Source organism: Trachymyrmex septentrionalis, unplaced genomic scaffold, assembly GCF_001594115.1.
Source record: "Trachymyrmex septentrionalis isolate Tsep2-gDNA-1 unplaced genomic scaffold, Tsep1.0 scaffold76, whole genome shotgun sequence".
NCBI classification, from domain to species: domain Eukaryota; kingdom Metazoa; phylum Arthropoda; class Insecta; order Hymenoptera; family Formicidae; genus Trachymyrmex; species Trachymyrmex septentrionalis.
The window spans coordinates 858,773-874,757 of NW_017305947.1; the positions used below are offsets into that span (position 1 = coordinate 858,773).

The following is a 15,985-nucleotide window of genomic DNA, read 5'->3' on the forward strand; positions in this document are numbered from 1 at the left end:
GTATCCTACAGCCAATTAATCGGCTTTAAAAGTTGTTGTACGGAAAAAACACACAAATGTAAACCCGAACAGTGGGAAATGGTTATTCAATACCGATAACTTTGTGCCTGATGTTATGCATTGATTTGCATTTTATTGCGTGGGAATGATAGTATAATCCGATTTGAAATCTCGCGGCATGTTACTTTATGACATCGATAAGCATCTCTGTCAGAGTAGGACGTAATTTCAGTGATACAGGAAGTAGATAGCGGAATCTCAGGTCAAATGCGTATCATACGAGAGCTTCGCAAATATGTTTTATCAAAATTAATCCATCTTATTTCACATACAAAGTTCTTGGTTAATTTTTAATTCAGGCTAATTTTGGGCTTATAAAATACGAAATTTTTTTATATTTTTGTCTTAAGTATAGTATTAAAATATCATGTATCAAAGCTATTATAGTATTTTAAGATATATTATTTAAGACTGCCTGCGATCATATTTTTATTCCCCTCTATAATCTATAAGATCTTTTTGTTCAATTTAATTTTTTTTTTTTTCTGAAAAAAGTTTAGGATTATTTTTCAACATTTTTATTACATTAACAAATAGGTTTTTTGACTCAAATATAAAAATTTTTATTTAATAAAAATTAAAATTTAAGCAACAATGAAGATGAAAATTCAGAGTAAAATTTCGCTTGTAGTAAAACAGACCCAGATTGCAAATAGAGTTAAGACGATCTTGAAATAAGGATTACGAATAGCGTCAATATGATTAAAAAGGTCACTGAAAGCGTGATCCGATATCTCGAATAATCATCCGCACGTGTAACTAAACTTCCAATTAAACATTATCCAACCTAATCTCCGCGGCCCTCTCTTTGTAACGAGATTTCTATACACCTCCGATTTCCATTCGCCGAGATCCGCCTTTGAAGTTGCACGAGCGCGGCAAAAGGCCTCGAATTCCACCGGATATAAATTAAGTATTTAAGATAATTAGCCGAAGCCCGTGTTTCTTGTGGAAATCAGCCGTAACCTCGCGGGCATCGATATTATCTCGATGCGATGCTCTTCCTAAGAGTTTCCTTCATCATATTTATGTGGTCCAATTTACATACAAATACTTAGATCAAAGTCTGACCAATTCGCTATTTTAAATAGGCAAAATTATTATTAACAATTTCAAGTTAGGTATCTCATAAAATTAAAGAGGTCATAATTGATACAAATAAATAATATAAAGTTTATACATTAACATATAATTTTACAACATACGTATATTAATAAATTAAAAAATGTCTAATAACAAATAACAATCATAGTAGCCCATGATGCCACGTGTCATATCAACTAGACTTTGATCCACGTATTTTCGCGCACATATAATACGAATTGCCCTGTGGTTATTTCCAACTATCCGTTTGCTTAAACAATAACCATCGAGCTGTCTTCGCGATGAAACGAAGCGTGGCGCTTACACCAATCCCTCCGGCAAAGTAATGCTTATAGCAGTTATTGCTTGTAACTCTTCATCGATTGCAATACATATGTACCCATATAGAGTAAAGTAAACGTGAAAACTATATTTCTTGACGGGTAAATTTGAATTAAAATTGATTAAGTTTGATTGTTGTTATTGAAATAATCGAATAATTAAAAAATAGAATTAAATTCATAGATTTTAAAAGTTACTATGAATAATTTTTTTTTAATTTAATTTCCATATTTAACATTATTTGTTCTGTTTTTCACATCATCGTTTTCAATGTATCGTTACCGGTAACTACCGAAGAAGTCAACACTTTTTATTTAGCTGCCGGATCTCCAAACCGTAAGTTGCTAAGCTTTATGCAATGATTATGCACGAATTCGAAAAGATCTTATCAACAGGAATGCGAGATAATCAGCGGGCCAATTTACTGTCAATTTTCGTACAGTATAATTTAGTACAATATAATTTCTCGTATGGATCACATGAAAATCAATTATAATTCAATTGGGGTAATCAGGTCAATTTTTTTTACGTATTCTTTTGAATAAAATTGAACAAACAAGAAATTTTTGTTATGCAATTTTTAGAAAAAATTAATATTTACTTTATGGAAAATATAGAACACAGATATTAAATATTTTTAAAAAAGCTATAAGATTTAATAGTTAAAAAAAAACAAGTATGTGTTATTTATTTGAACAAAAGTGATGTTTCACTTATTATGGAAATGTTAAAAAATCAATCGATTTTTCATTGATTATTTTTTAATTTATAAATACGAGAATAAAAAAGAAAGAGGAGAGAGTTTTCTCGTACGAAGATTTATCATGATCAATCATGTGAATATATTACCTCGGACTTTTTACCTCATTGAAAAAGAGCTTGAGGCATTTAACGAGACGCGGCAATCTTCATTCAGAAGCTTTCTTGTTTCATTTCTTTATCATAATTTCGCAAATGGATAGAAGTTACAACACGAATACTGCTGCTAAAGCTGACTTAATTACGCGGTTTTTATCACTTTTCTTTTACCTTTATTAATGCACCTTGTTACAAAACGAATTTATTTCTTCTCGCGCGTATGTTTATACGATGAAAAGCGCGAGATAACTTTACGTCGGGAAGTACTTAACGCAAATTTCATCCTGTTTATTAGCAAGAAGTTGAGGCGTCGTAATTCTTCGCGACACGCAGAGCGCACTGCGGATTTATTTATTCGACAGTTCTTTCCTTTGCTGTGTATAGTGACGAGTTTATTGAGACGATCAGATGTTAATATAATAAGTTTGATATTTATTTTTGCATGGATATTAAACTAAGCTATCTTTCATATTACGTACACGGAAAGAACGATTTTGCTGAAGTATCTAAAAATTAAGGTAAATATAGATTTGAAAATAATTTTATTTTACTATTAAAATAATTATGTAGGAAATTCAAGCATGATGAGCAACCATCAGAGTAATTATGTAGGAAACTCAAACATGATTGAGTTGTAAAAAATTTTGAGCAATTAACCTTCTAGCAATTAACTGGAGCGTTTTATGCATTAATTTTTCTGATTATCAGTGTAAGTACTTATGTACGTAATTTATATACATATCTTTATATAGTTATTTGTTTACAAAAGTAAGAAAAAAATTGAATATTTAGCTATAACGCGATTAAATTTAGTATTAAAAACTTTAAGAAATTAATTCTAGTTGTAACAAGATAATTATAAACAAGAATAAGAATTCACATGAATAAATATAAATTAATAATAAATCCCAAAGATATTTTAATATTTTAAGATTTTTTTTTCGTTATCCAAAATTAATTCTAATAAGAATATAATTAAACTTTCTGGTTAATCTGACATTATAATCTGCACATTGCAATAACAATGGATAAATCAACTAATTATTTTTTTTAATAATTATGGATTAATTTTCCTTAGCAATATAAACGTGAACTCGGAAACATTCTCTATTCTTGGAAAATTATGAGAAGGGAGTCCTCTCTTTCCATAATAACACATCGTATTGACTCGTATTGCCCGCCTATTTGCCATAACCATTTTCCAGAAGAATTTAAAAGCAAAATCATATTCAAAGTAGCAGGTATCGGATAGTCATTAGATTACTGTATGTAAAATTGTCTAAGTACTAGCTATTTTTTACAGTACCTCTCAGATTTGAATTAAAAATATGGTTACTTCACGTTTATCTTATAAGTTTTTTCTTGTAACAATTTTCTGTTATTCGAGACTTAAATCTGAAAATTAATTTCATTAATTGCAGAAACATATGCGCGTTTGTTGTTTCAAGCAACTATATAGAAATTTAGTTACATAGCAGCTGTATACAAGAAAGCGAAATGAAATAAATTTATAATTTTCATTTTATTTAAAATAAAAACTGAATTATTTTTAAATGAGCTTATAAATTATAGACTTGTTTTATTTTTGCACTCCGCGACTTTCAATTATTTTTCAAGAATTTTGTATTAGATTTAACTCAGAATCAATAGTATAAATTTATACAATTTATGCATATAACGCATACGTATATAATGTTGCACATACAAACAGATATGTTAATGCATTTTGATTAGGCCGACAACTTCGTGACGAATACTTGTCTTAGTAATCACAGCTGGCATGTACAACAATAATGAGCTATTCGTGAAAACTGGTTCAAGTGATTCTCGAATAATATTATACTTATTACGCATTTCATTCGTGCAAGTAATGGGCCGACAGTCGTATATTTCCGTACACCATATTGTGGAAAATCAACGAGCTCTGCAATCGTTACGAGAGCAACAGTGAATAATAACTAGCGGATATCTCGTCTTAGTGGCATTTTATAATTCTGCTCAGTATGCTTATTAGCGGCGACCTGTCTTCGATGTATCTGCTTGTTCACGCGGATCTTTAGCATCTGGTCGTTACGTCTATTCCGGAATATGACAATGCATATTTATTTTTATATTAACTGTCAAACTCAGAACTGTTCATATATAAATATAAAAAAAGAACATAGAAAATAATTTAATTTAGTTATTTTACTTTAGTAATATTCGTCAGTATATTTTAAGAAAGATAAGAGTTGAGTTAATATATGAATTTGAGTTAATATCATATTACTCTTTCTTTCCTATTTCTTTTTAAACCTGAATTATATTAAATAATTCTCGATGGAATTACATTTTATTATTTTATTGAATTGAAGTCGAAGTAATTAACAAAATTTTATCTGATTGCATTTTATCCTCAAGCTCAACTCAATCAAAATAATTTAATTATTAATCGTTTCGAGCTGGGAAATTATCAATGTCGCAAATGTGAATGTCGATGATATCGCATTTACATATATTTTTTTGCAAAGAGAAATAATATATTCTGTTATGTAGCCTTCTCACAATTGTACAGATCTAAAAAGAAAATCATGTTGAAATGCAATTAAATACGAAAATCAATTATCGAAATGATAAAGAGTCGAATCTCGGATAAAAATCAATATCGAGTAGGAAATTGCGGTCTTATCTCGACCATGTAAGAGAAATTTTTCATTTAACACGCAACGAATGCTTCCAGGAGAGTACGTTTGGTCCAATCACAAGTGTCAAATCGTTTATTGGATACACCTAATAATTTCCGGCGTCTACGAGAACAGTCTCGATAAGATAGCTCTGAATCGGCACCGTCGCGTCTCTCGTATTATCAAGCGATCTTCCGGAGATCTGCAGAGGCGATGCGAGGACGACTCTGCACATGTAAACTGCAAGACGCAAACCTGCTCTTACGCAGAAAAAAAGATCGATTGCTTCGCGAGAGGCGCAGTGACGATGTGGCCATTATTAATGCTCTACATTTCTATTATTTTTTATTTCAAATAAAAATAATTACCCGTTGTGAGATCACGATAAGAAATTCACAATCGTAAAATATTATGACTAACTATTTTCATTTAAAGTTATGTATCATTTTAGAATTTTTACTTTATTATTTATTGTTTTTTATATGGTATTAATATATTTTCCGTAAACTCGAAAATCAGGTTCCATTCATAGTTAAAAATCGATTAGCATTTTTTTTTGCAAATTTAATATATAATGTTATGATAAGCAATCACACAAAGAGAATATTATTTTTTATGTTCGATGCATAAGAGTGTGTAACGATGAAGATTTACAATGTTGTCTGGCTACGAAGAGCGTGCGAATGGCGGTAAAGACGAAGAATACCCGATAACAAGGCAGATATTTAACGTTCCGAACACGTGGAATGGCGCCTCTCGTTGTGATTGCGCCATCAAAGGTACCGACCTTACGTCCATCTAGATTGGGATTTTCGGGATCGGCCGCATGAAAAAAGGAGTACCCGCCGCGAGAGTTCGTTTAACTTTCAAATTGACCTCGATTTAAACCGCAAAAAAACCGCGACGGTGTCGGACGGTGAGACACGACTCTTCAGCGGATCCAATTTGCCGGTGAGGTGTGAAACGATGCGTCGGTCGTTTAGGTTCTTAGAGGAAGGAAGAGATGGGCGTAAGTTGCCTTGAGGATTTACACCGGTGATGTCGAAATTATTCATAAGGATGAAACTTGTACAAAAGATAGAACGATCTCCATGTACACTTAATAAAAAATCATGGTGATAGATATTAACCATTGTTAAATTTTCAAAAAAAATATATTATACTAGAAATTCTTGTTCCTTTAAATTTCACACTATAGGTTTGATTCTTTATAACGCTAATTATACAAAATTATTTCAAACTATTTGAATATTTTATTTAGTATACGTATTGTGACTAACTAGTGCAATTAATGAAAAATATTTCATTTTTAATTTTAATTTATATTTTTAGATTTATATTTTGCAATTTTAATTTATATTTTTAGATTTATATTTTGCAATTTTAATAACATGTCTTTATATAGACAAGTAATGTAATGTATATAAGTACTACTTATAATATGTTAATGCAAATCTTGTTTTCAGAATAAATAAAATTAAGAACGAATATAAATTCTTGTTTGAAAAAAAAAAATAAGATTGAGTTAAAACAGTTCATTGACATAAATTACTTGGATTTATGTAATGAATTCTGATTATTATTACATCGTTTCCAGTAAATTGCACATTTCCCGTAATTTGAAGCAATATAGCGATAATTTTGTGAAAATGCAAAATATTTTCCTGTTGCACTTATCTTGTATTTTATTAATGGGTTATTTGATAGATCAAGCGATTATAGAAAATGCAGTAAATCTTTTATGGAAGTATTAACGCAATCAATACTTATCAGAGAATCAAACTCTATCAATGTTTCAAAATTATTCTCAAATTCAAATATGTATATTTTTTTATTAATTGCACTAGATATTAGATTCAACTGCTATATATATATATATATTACAGTTTGAATAAAAAATTGATAATATTAATAAGTATAAAAGATAGTCATCTCAAGATCTCTCTAGCGTTATAATAAATACATTCTGTATCATCTATATTATGTGCAACCACGTAGCAGAAACTGTACGAGAACTTGATTGCAATCAGGTAGAAGTGCAATGCGCTCTTTGAAATCTACTTCGTGGATCATCTTGTCCGCGGCCAATCAAGTGCAATTATTAATGTTCCTGATAATACCGAGAATGAAAAAAGCTTCTTCGATCAACGACCGTCAGCACGCAATTGCATTACGTACATATTCCAAGCGAGGTTATTTTGCAATTTTTAGATGCAATTTATGTTTTCATTTTGCTTTGAAAGTACTGTGTAAAAATCGATTAATGGCATCGCTATTAAAGAACTTAATATCCAGTTAGATAAAAAAAATCATATCTTGTCTCTCGATTTCTTTTTGCCAAAAAGATATTGAATCATCAGCAGTTTTAGAATTACAAGCAATTGAGGCAATAGGCAATTGAGCTTCAAATGGATTATATATTTATAGTTTAAAATTTAATTTTAATAGATCTTATTTGTATAAATAGATATTCTAATTAAATATTCAGTTATTAAGATATTTGATGCTTTATGCGATAAAAAAATTGCCGTAAGACATAACATATAATTATAATATGTATATGGAAATTTTGACGATTGTTGTTACTCGAGAAGTTTATTCGTAAAATTATAATCATTCTGCATTCCGCGAACTATTAATTTCGATAAATATTTATATAAAAATTTAGAGATTTAGAACTCACTGCATTACAGTCACAAAAGAAAAAGTAGTAGTAACTGTATCTATAGTTGCAATAATTTTTATAATATGTAACATAATCCAAAAATCAGATTTCTCCAAGTCTTCAATATTTTTTACTCCATATACATAGAAAGATCTGAAAGGTCTAGATCAATTGTCTTTAAATGTGTGTCGATTTGTACACTAAGATTCGCTATTACAAAATCCTATTCGATGATCTTTGCCGCAGTATAGTATTGAAATTTTTTCATATTTAAAGCAATAATTATACAGCGTTCGAAGTGAGTTCGATCGGAGTGAGCACGTGTATTCAATGACAACAACAAAGTATTGTAGGGATGCAACGTGTGGTCAAACGGCCTTCAGATCTATTTTCGACCTAACGTAATATCTGCTTCGCGCGCGGGCACTTCCTCTGCTTGTGTTCCGAGTGATCCATTTGCATCTGGTAGGCCAGGTAGACCGATAATCAGATGGCTGGCCGGCTTTCTCGGGCTGCCCTTCGTGCTTCACGCTTCCGATTAACCGCCGAGTGTTTCGCATTCCGCGGGTATAGCTTCTTCTGCCGCTTCGTTCGACACGACAAAGCGGCGTGCAGCGATGATTCTTAAATAACATCCTGCTGCTCTGATTTTAATGCCATACATAATCGACATGACATGCGCGACAGTTCATATTTATGAATGCGTGTGGAAAATGCCCGCTTATCATGTTCCGTTTTCGTTTTTCTTTGCTCAGATAATTATTTATGACTTTATCTTGATGCACGGATACACGTTTGTTAATCTATGCTGACTTTTCGCTAATGAAGTACGAATGAATAACGCAAATTTACTACTGTTTCTTATATTGCAGCGTATTTTTTACCTATTTTGGGTTAAGTCAATTCTTTTTTAATAAATATTTCGCGAAAAATATGTTCATTTAGCATTACAATTCTCAGTGGCATTAATTTGAACAGAAAATTATTTCGAAGTGTAATTTATATCGAATATAAAAAATTTTTAAGTTGAGAATAAAAAAATCATGATAGATAATTTATCGATAAACTATTTACAAAATTTCTATTTACAAAAAACTTTTGATTCATCGAAAGATCTGATATTTTCATCGAACAATTTCAAGAATATTATAGATTTTTAATTTTCTGTGATGTGTTAATTTTTAATAATTTATCTCACCCTTAGAATTATCATTTAAATGGCCACACAAGTAGCCACTATCAAGTAGCCACAGACAATCGCGTTTTATTGACAAACATTTTACGAGGTGAAAACATTTTTTGCTGCTCGATTATTTCTCACTAATTTCGAAAGAGTTGACGAAGGATTCGTGTCTTCATCAGTCGTGTCGTAAAACAGCGGGAGCGTAGGAAAATTTGTCGCGTGTCTGTTACAGATCTAAGGGAACATGCCTCTCGAGGATGTCATCGTGAAATTAAGTATACACAAGTTCTTCGAGTGATATTTCCAATCCGCGGCTGTGTGCTTCGAGACAAGTATTGCGCACGCGCAAAAAAAAATCATGTAAGCATCGACGATTGATAGACTTCTACTTTTTTTTACATTGCTGAAGTATCGTTCGGTCCATCTTTCAACGCAGAGAATCGCTTTTATAATTAGATATCGTACGAGATGTAGATGCACACTAAGATACTGTAAAAGTTTACCTCGTAAAAGTTTTAACACGTACCTATGTGAATTTAGAGACTCGCGAGGATTTAAATATTTTAAATCGACAACTTGATCGTTTTAAATATCAGTGTGATTTTTATGATAAGGCGGTCATTAGAATGCTTGTCAACTACTTAACGCTTTTTAAAAGACGAAATCCAATCGAGATGTTATCAAGCGTTAAAATACGGGTAAATTAATTTCTGTGAATTAAATGCATCATTTAATTGGTGTGTTAATGAATTAAATTTGTTAAGCCATTGTTATATTTATTTTATAATCCTGACATAATACAGAAATCTAACACTGACTAATTTATATATGTATATATATATATATATATAATATTGAAAAACAGTAATTAATTATTTTATTTAATTTTAAATATCAAAAATACTGTTATTTAGTGCTTTTAGTACTCCAAAGAAGTAATGAATTATTGTTTTTCAGTAATACATTGGCCGGTATTAGATTTCTGTAAGAGAACTAGTTACATAATTAAAGGGTTTGTAGGGTTTGAAAAATAAAATAATTACAGTTTGTGAGTGTAATTATGCATTAACTGAATTGATCCCTCTATAATCATAGATATAGTATTTGCGATGCAGTATTTATTGATACTCAACGTTCAGATCATAAATTTTTCATGGAATCACACGATGATTGGAAGTGTATGAAGATAAAAGATCTGCCCTTATTAACACGTTCACTTATAAGTATTTTTAGATCTGAACGAGCAGAAAAAAAGCCGATTCTATGCTAGACATGAATAATCGAGAAATGAATCTAAAGCTATGAGATTTCCTTTATCCCTTAATTATCTACCACCAGGAACAGTGTAAACAGGAAATAAAGCCGATCAACCTAATCATAGGTGAGGTATGGTCGGTATGCACGCAAATACGCCCGATACAAATGAGACGATACGTCGTACTGAAAGGAAACATCGATCTTTGGAATTGTACGAGATTACTTACTAGGCCGTGTGTATATCGGAATTCCGCAATAAAATTGAAATTGATCGACGATACAGAACTAGATTATTTTTGCTTTGAAATTACTTGCGTATAAATTGAATTATTGTTAATTATTGATTTTTTCAGAAACTGCTTTGAAACGCAAACATTTGAGAATATTACGACAAATAATTAACTTCCTTATTTTAGATACAATATATTTCTTATAATTTCTTTTTTTATAATTTCTCAAATTTTGCAGAATTTTATATTTTATTTCCAGAAAATATTTTAATCCACTAAATTTATCTTAATATATACTCAATTATCTAATTCTAGATCTTTTTTGTAGCTTTATTACCTCTACAAAAAGCTGGTTTTTAAACGTCTGCCTAGCCTCCCCCCTTACTTAACTAAATTTAAATGAATAAATTATATAATAATGCGCTATTTATGCGCTCTCAAAATTCGCAAAAAAAATTTTTGCACTTATTTTGTTTAGCTAAAAAAATTTTTTTGGTGAGGAGGCTGAGCAGGCTATCAGTCGAATTTTGAGAGCGCACAAATAGTGCATTATTATATAATTTATTCATTAAGATTTGTTTAAGTGAGGCAGGGGGGAGCCGCTAGACAGACGTGTTTTTTAAACATATCTTTAAGTTTATTGATATTTCAATAATACACATATCATTAATTTCGTAATACATATATTGATCAAGCTAACTAAACTTGACTTTGTTAGTAAATTCTGTTGTTATCGATTTTAATTTCATAAAGAACAACTGAAAATTTATTAATACAATGATTTTTAATCATTGAGTGATAAGGGGTATAATTCAAAGTATAATATATAATTAATTTAGATATTTCAATACGAAAAAAAAAGATTTAACTGTAATTTTTCTTTTATTTCCGCTTTTATATGCGATTATGAGCCAAGATATCTATAGGAATAAATGAAGGATAGACGTTATAAAAATAGCGACAAGTTAATGTATAGATACTTAATGTATACTTAATATTCTTAGCATGGACACCTTTCTGTCCATAATTTTGATAGAATGCTACTTTGTATCTGTTATAATTAGCCGATTTGCATGTACATCACGCGTCTGTCTAATCGATTTATGGTTTTTGAGATGTTTCTTTTCTTTTTTTTTTTTAGATGAATGCGTTTTTTCTTTCGCCACAGTGCACTGGCAACTTTTTCAAATCACAAATCTAACTAGTCAAGCCTGTATGAAGCCATATGTTTCATATTCATGAAGATATGACTGTAATTATATCAATGAACTTATAAAAATTTAAAATAATTAAAATTGAAATTACAATATACAATTTGATTTTCTAAAATTTAATATTATCCAAACAACATTATTAATATGTTATTTCTTTAAGATGTTTTCAGTTGTATTGCCAGAAAATTTATATATATTTAGAAGAATAAATTATTGATCCTAATCCTTACTACGGGATAAATTATTTATCGATTACATTTATTTTAACGCAGTGAATCTGTGCTATATTGTTACTTATTTCTAATGTATTTATTTTTACTATAGCATCTTTTTTAACTTGATACATACATTTTTTCACAAATTCATTATATATAAATTATTTTATTTTATTTAAAATAAAACGTATAATAATTTCTCACTCACCAATACGATGTGTAGCAGCGGAGTTGTAATGTAAGAAATATTGAATTATAAAATACAAACATATTCAAATTATAAAAAGACAAACATATTCAAATTATAGTAACGCCTTGAAACAATTACTATTAAAAAAATTAATTGTTGCGTAAATATATAATAAAAATTATTTATTTCATCGCTGCTCCGTCGTGGCATGTCTCCCAGGCCTTCTTTTCCTCTCAGATTTTGTTGCACAAACACACGCATTCGATATAACACTCGCGAAGGCACAGTTATCTAATTATTATTATATATGTATTAATGATTAGAATATTCGATCAAGCGCAACACTTTCGTTTCAATTACACGCTACACGCATTTTATTACACTGAAAAAAAATATAGTCAATTTTAATAAATATTTAGTTGAATACTGCCAACTAAATATTTATTAAATATAAAGATATATTTATTTGATACAAGAAATGTTAATTTAATTTAACAATCATTTTTTTTATTGAACAAATATTTACTTACTGTAAGTAAAATAATGTTTAGTTGGCAGTATTGAACTAAATATTTAGTAAAATTAACTATATTTTTTCTCAGTGTACGATGAAGAAACAATGCGAGCAAGATCTGATCTCAGTTGTGATTAAGAAATTAAATACGGACGAAGATTAAAATAAATCGCATTATACAAATATCGAATTTACTATATGCGATATGTTATTAAAGCATCAAGTAAAATTATAACTGTATTAATCAAATATGACTTTTAACACGAGCAAGAAATCGTACAAGATATCTTTATTGTAATAGATAATCATCTCAAATCGGGAAGAATCAGTTCGTGGATAATCCATTGCTAATTACTTGCGAGGAAATGAATTAAATTTCGGAGCACTTGTCACGTTCACCGTCCGAAGAATAATGCGGAATTAATAAGGAGAATTATTCGCACCGTTAATGCCGTTGGCCGTTGGTTCAGCGCACAGCATGAGTGTACAAACAATAACACAAGGTCGTCGACGTCGGTTATTATCAATCGCACAAGAGCTCGCAGGTGGGGGTCGCTCTATTATTCCGCGCTTTATCGTCGTATTATCTCTCAAGATTTGGTCGTTGAAGTATCGGGAGATGTGTAGAATCACTTGCTTCGACAATTAACGACGCGTATGCTCGATAAATTGACTCACGACTATTATAACTTAAGTGATATTATAATAGATATTATCGAAATAAATGAATATTCTTACGACCGTCGTCGCGACACGTACTTGATTCTTCATTGATTAGAATATTCGAGCGCAATACTTTCGTTTCAATTACATGTTACACGCACTTTATTACGAAACAATGCAAGTAAGATTCGATCTCACAAAGTTGCAAATTAGCAAATTTAATTAGCAAATTAAACACGAACGGAGGATTAAAATAAATTATACAAACATCGAATTTACGATATGCGATATGTTATTAAAGCATCAAGTGAAATTCTAATTGTATTAATTAAACACACTTAGTACACACTTTATAAATAAAAGTTTTTGGCACCCTTATTACACACGATGGGTTTTTCGTGTCATGGATTAATTTTCATGATTTTTACAAATATATAAAAATTATTAAGCAATTTTTATGTACATTTTAACATCTCTAGAAAATATTTGTAAAGTGTATATAACAATTTATAATAAATTGTTATATATACAATTATATACGATATTGTTATATATAAATCAAAGAAAAAAAATGCGCAGGACACGAAAAATGAGGTGTGTATTAAGGATTAACATGAATAAGAGATAAATCGTACGAGAGATATCTTTATTGTAACAAATAATCATCTGGAATCGAGAAGAATCAATTAGTTTTCGGACAGAGTCAACTGTTAATTATTTGAGAGGAAATGAATTAGATGAATTATTTTTCGAAACACGTGTCACGATCGCCGTTCGACGAATAATGCGGAATAAACTAACGGAAATCGTTCGCGTCGCCGACATCACTGGCCGTTGATCGATATACGGCAAACAATAACACAAAGTCATCACGTCGGTTATCAATCGCGTAGTTAGGTTCGCAGGTGGGGGTCGCGTAGTGGGGATTGCCCTATTATTCCGCGCTTTATCGTCGTATTATCTCTCAAGATTTGGTCGTTGAAGTATTGGGAGATGTGTACAATCACTTGCTTCGCGAACAATTAGTGACGTGTATGCTCGATTGATTGACTCATGATTACTGTAATACTTAAACATACAGATATTATCGAAATAAATGGTTAAATTATTTGATACGAGCCGAGTATCATCGCGTATTTGATTTCCATTACGAATGAGGTGTCCGAAATTGCATTGGAATATCAGAAGCATTCTAAAAAAGTGCGAATAATGTACAGCAATCAGTCGTAATTAATTGTTATACTTTAATCGATCTTTCGATCACATAGTGCCGTTTGTCTTCTTACATCATTTTGTCTAAATGTTGCGTACCGTTCGAATTTAATATTATTTGGTAGTAAAGATTTATTAACCATTAGAAACGTTTAACAGGCGATAAAAGAATCTTGTGTAATATTCTTGCGTGATATTCTCGCGAATTCAGTCGTTACAAAACTCTACGGGAATCAAGATGGTCATGACTTTTTACGCATTTTTTTTCTCTCATTATTGTTGCGTCGTAATGCAATGAAGTGCGTGTCGCGAAAAGTGCCGTCGTACTCCTGTGATTATTACACACGCGATTATAATCAATTGCGTTTTCGCGAGTGTTGTATTGTGTGAGTGCAACAGAGAGGGTGGCTGAGAGGAGGCCTAGGAGGCATCATGCCACGGCGGAACAATCTTGGGGTAATTTATTATTTATGCGTTATTTGTTACTTGCGAAATTAATCATTTATTTCCGCGTGTCACATAAAAAGTTTTATGTACTATTTTGCACTGTGATATAATAATGTATCTACTCGTATATATATATATTCAAGAGATTATTTGAATCTGTACATTTTAAAAGATACCTATTTACAATACTTACAATTATAGTAGAAATTATGTTGCTTAATATTTATATTTATACATATGTCAAAGTCCTTCGAACGCACTTTAAATTTAAATTGAATGAATTATTTCTGTAAGAATTAAACTTTTATTTATAAAATCGAAACAAAAAAGTTTTCGGAAATTACGTAATTTTTATAATTAAATATTTATTAAAGATAAATAAAATGATTCAATGCACGAAATAATCATTTTTTAGAATATTAATTATTTTAAATGTTATTCTGATCTAGATATGTCTCTATTCTTAATTAAGCGTAATTTTTTAATTCCAGGTCCAGTGCAGTTACAACTCCGCTGCTGCGCTTCGTATTGGTGAGTGATTTATCTTGTATTCTAAATTACAGTAATGGATTTGTGAAAAATCTAGATTAGATATACATATCATATTAAAAATATACAATATTATTGGTAAACACAATAGATCACAGATTTATTGCCATAAAATGGATGGATTAAAATGGGTTAGGATCAGTATTTCATCCTGGATAATCTGCATTTATTGATTTAGTTTACATGCACAAAATTTATACAAATTTTCAGGAAATGTAGTTGGAAACTATGAAGAATTATTAAGAAATGATACAATAATGATATTGTTTAGACCATTTTAGAGTACCTATCAATTACATTATGATTTATACAGATTGAATTTTCCAGTTTATTGGTTAAGTGAATAATTGAAAAAAGTAAAAGGAGTAAAATAGTGCTGTAATAATTAAAATATTTTTGGAATATAATTTTATTTTAATTTCTTCATAGTGCTCACTGCTCACGCACTTTGTGAACAACGAGATTTAAGCTTTACATTTAACCGCTTTTTACATATTCAGGATGAAATATATACATTAATGAATGAAAAAACAACTTCAAGATTTTTTAAAATACATTATCTGTGTAAATCAAAGAAAAATAAGTTCATATATATCTTGAATATATATATATTATAATCTGTAATTAATTTATCTATTTA

The 15,985-nt window shown here is 30.1% G+C and overlaps 1 protein-coding gene across 1 annotated transcript in view; it reads right to left on the reverse strand.

Annotated features, from left to right (window-relative positions):
• Positions 1-15,985, reverse strand: part of LOC108754132 — a 94,439-nt gene that overhangs the window by 14,695 nt on the left and 63,759 nt on the right. The gene's annotated exons all lie outside the window — the stretch shown is intronic.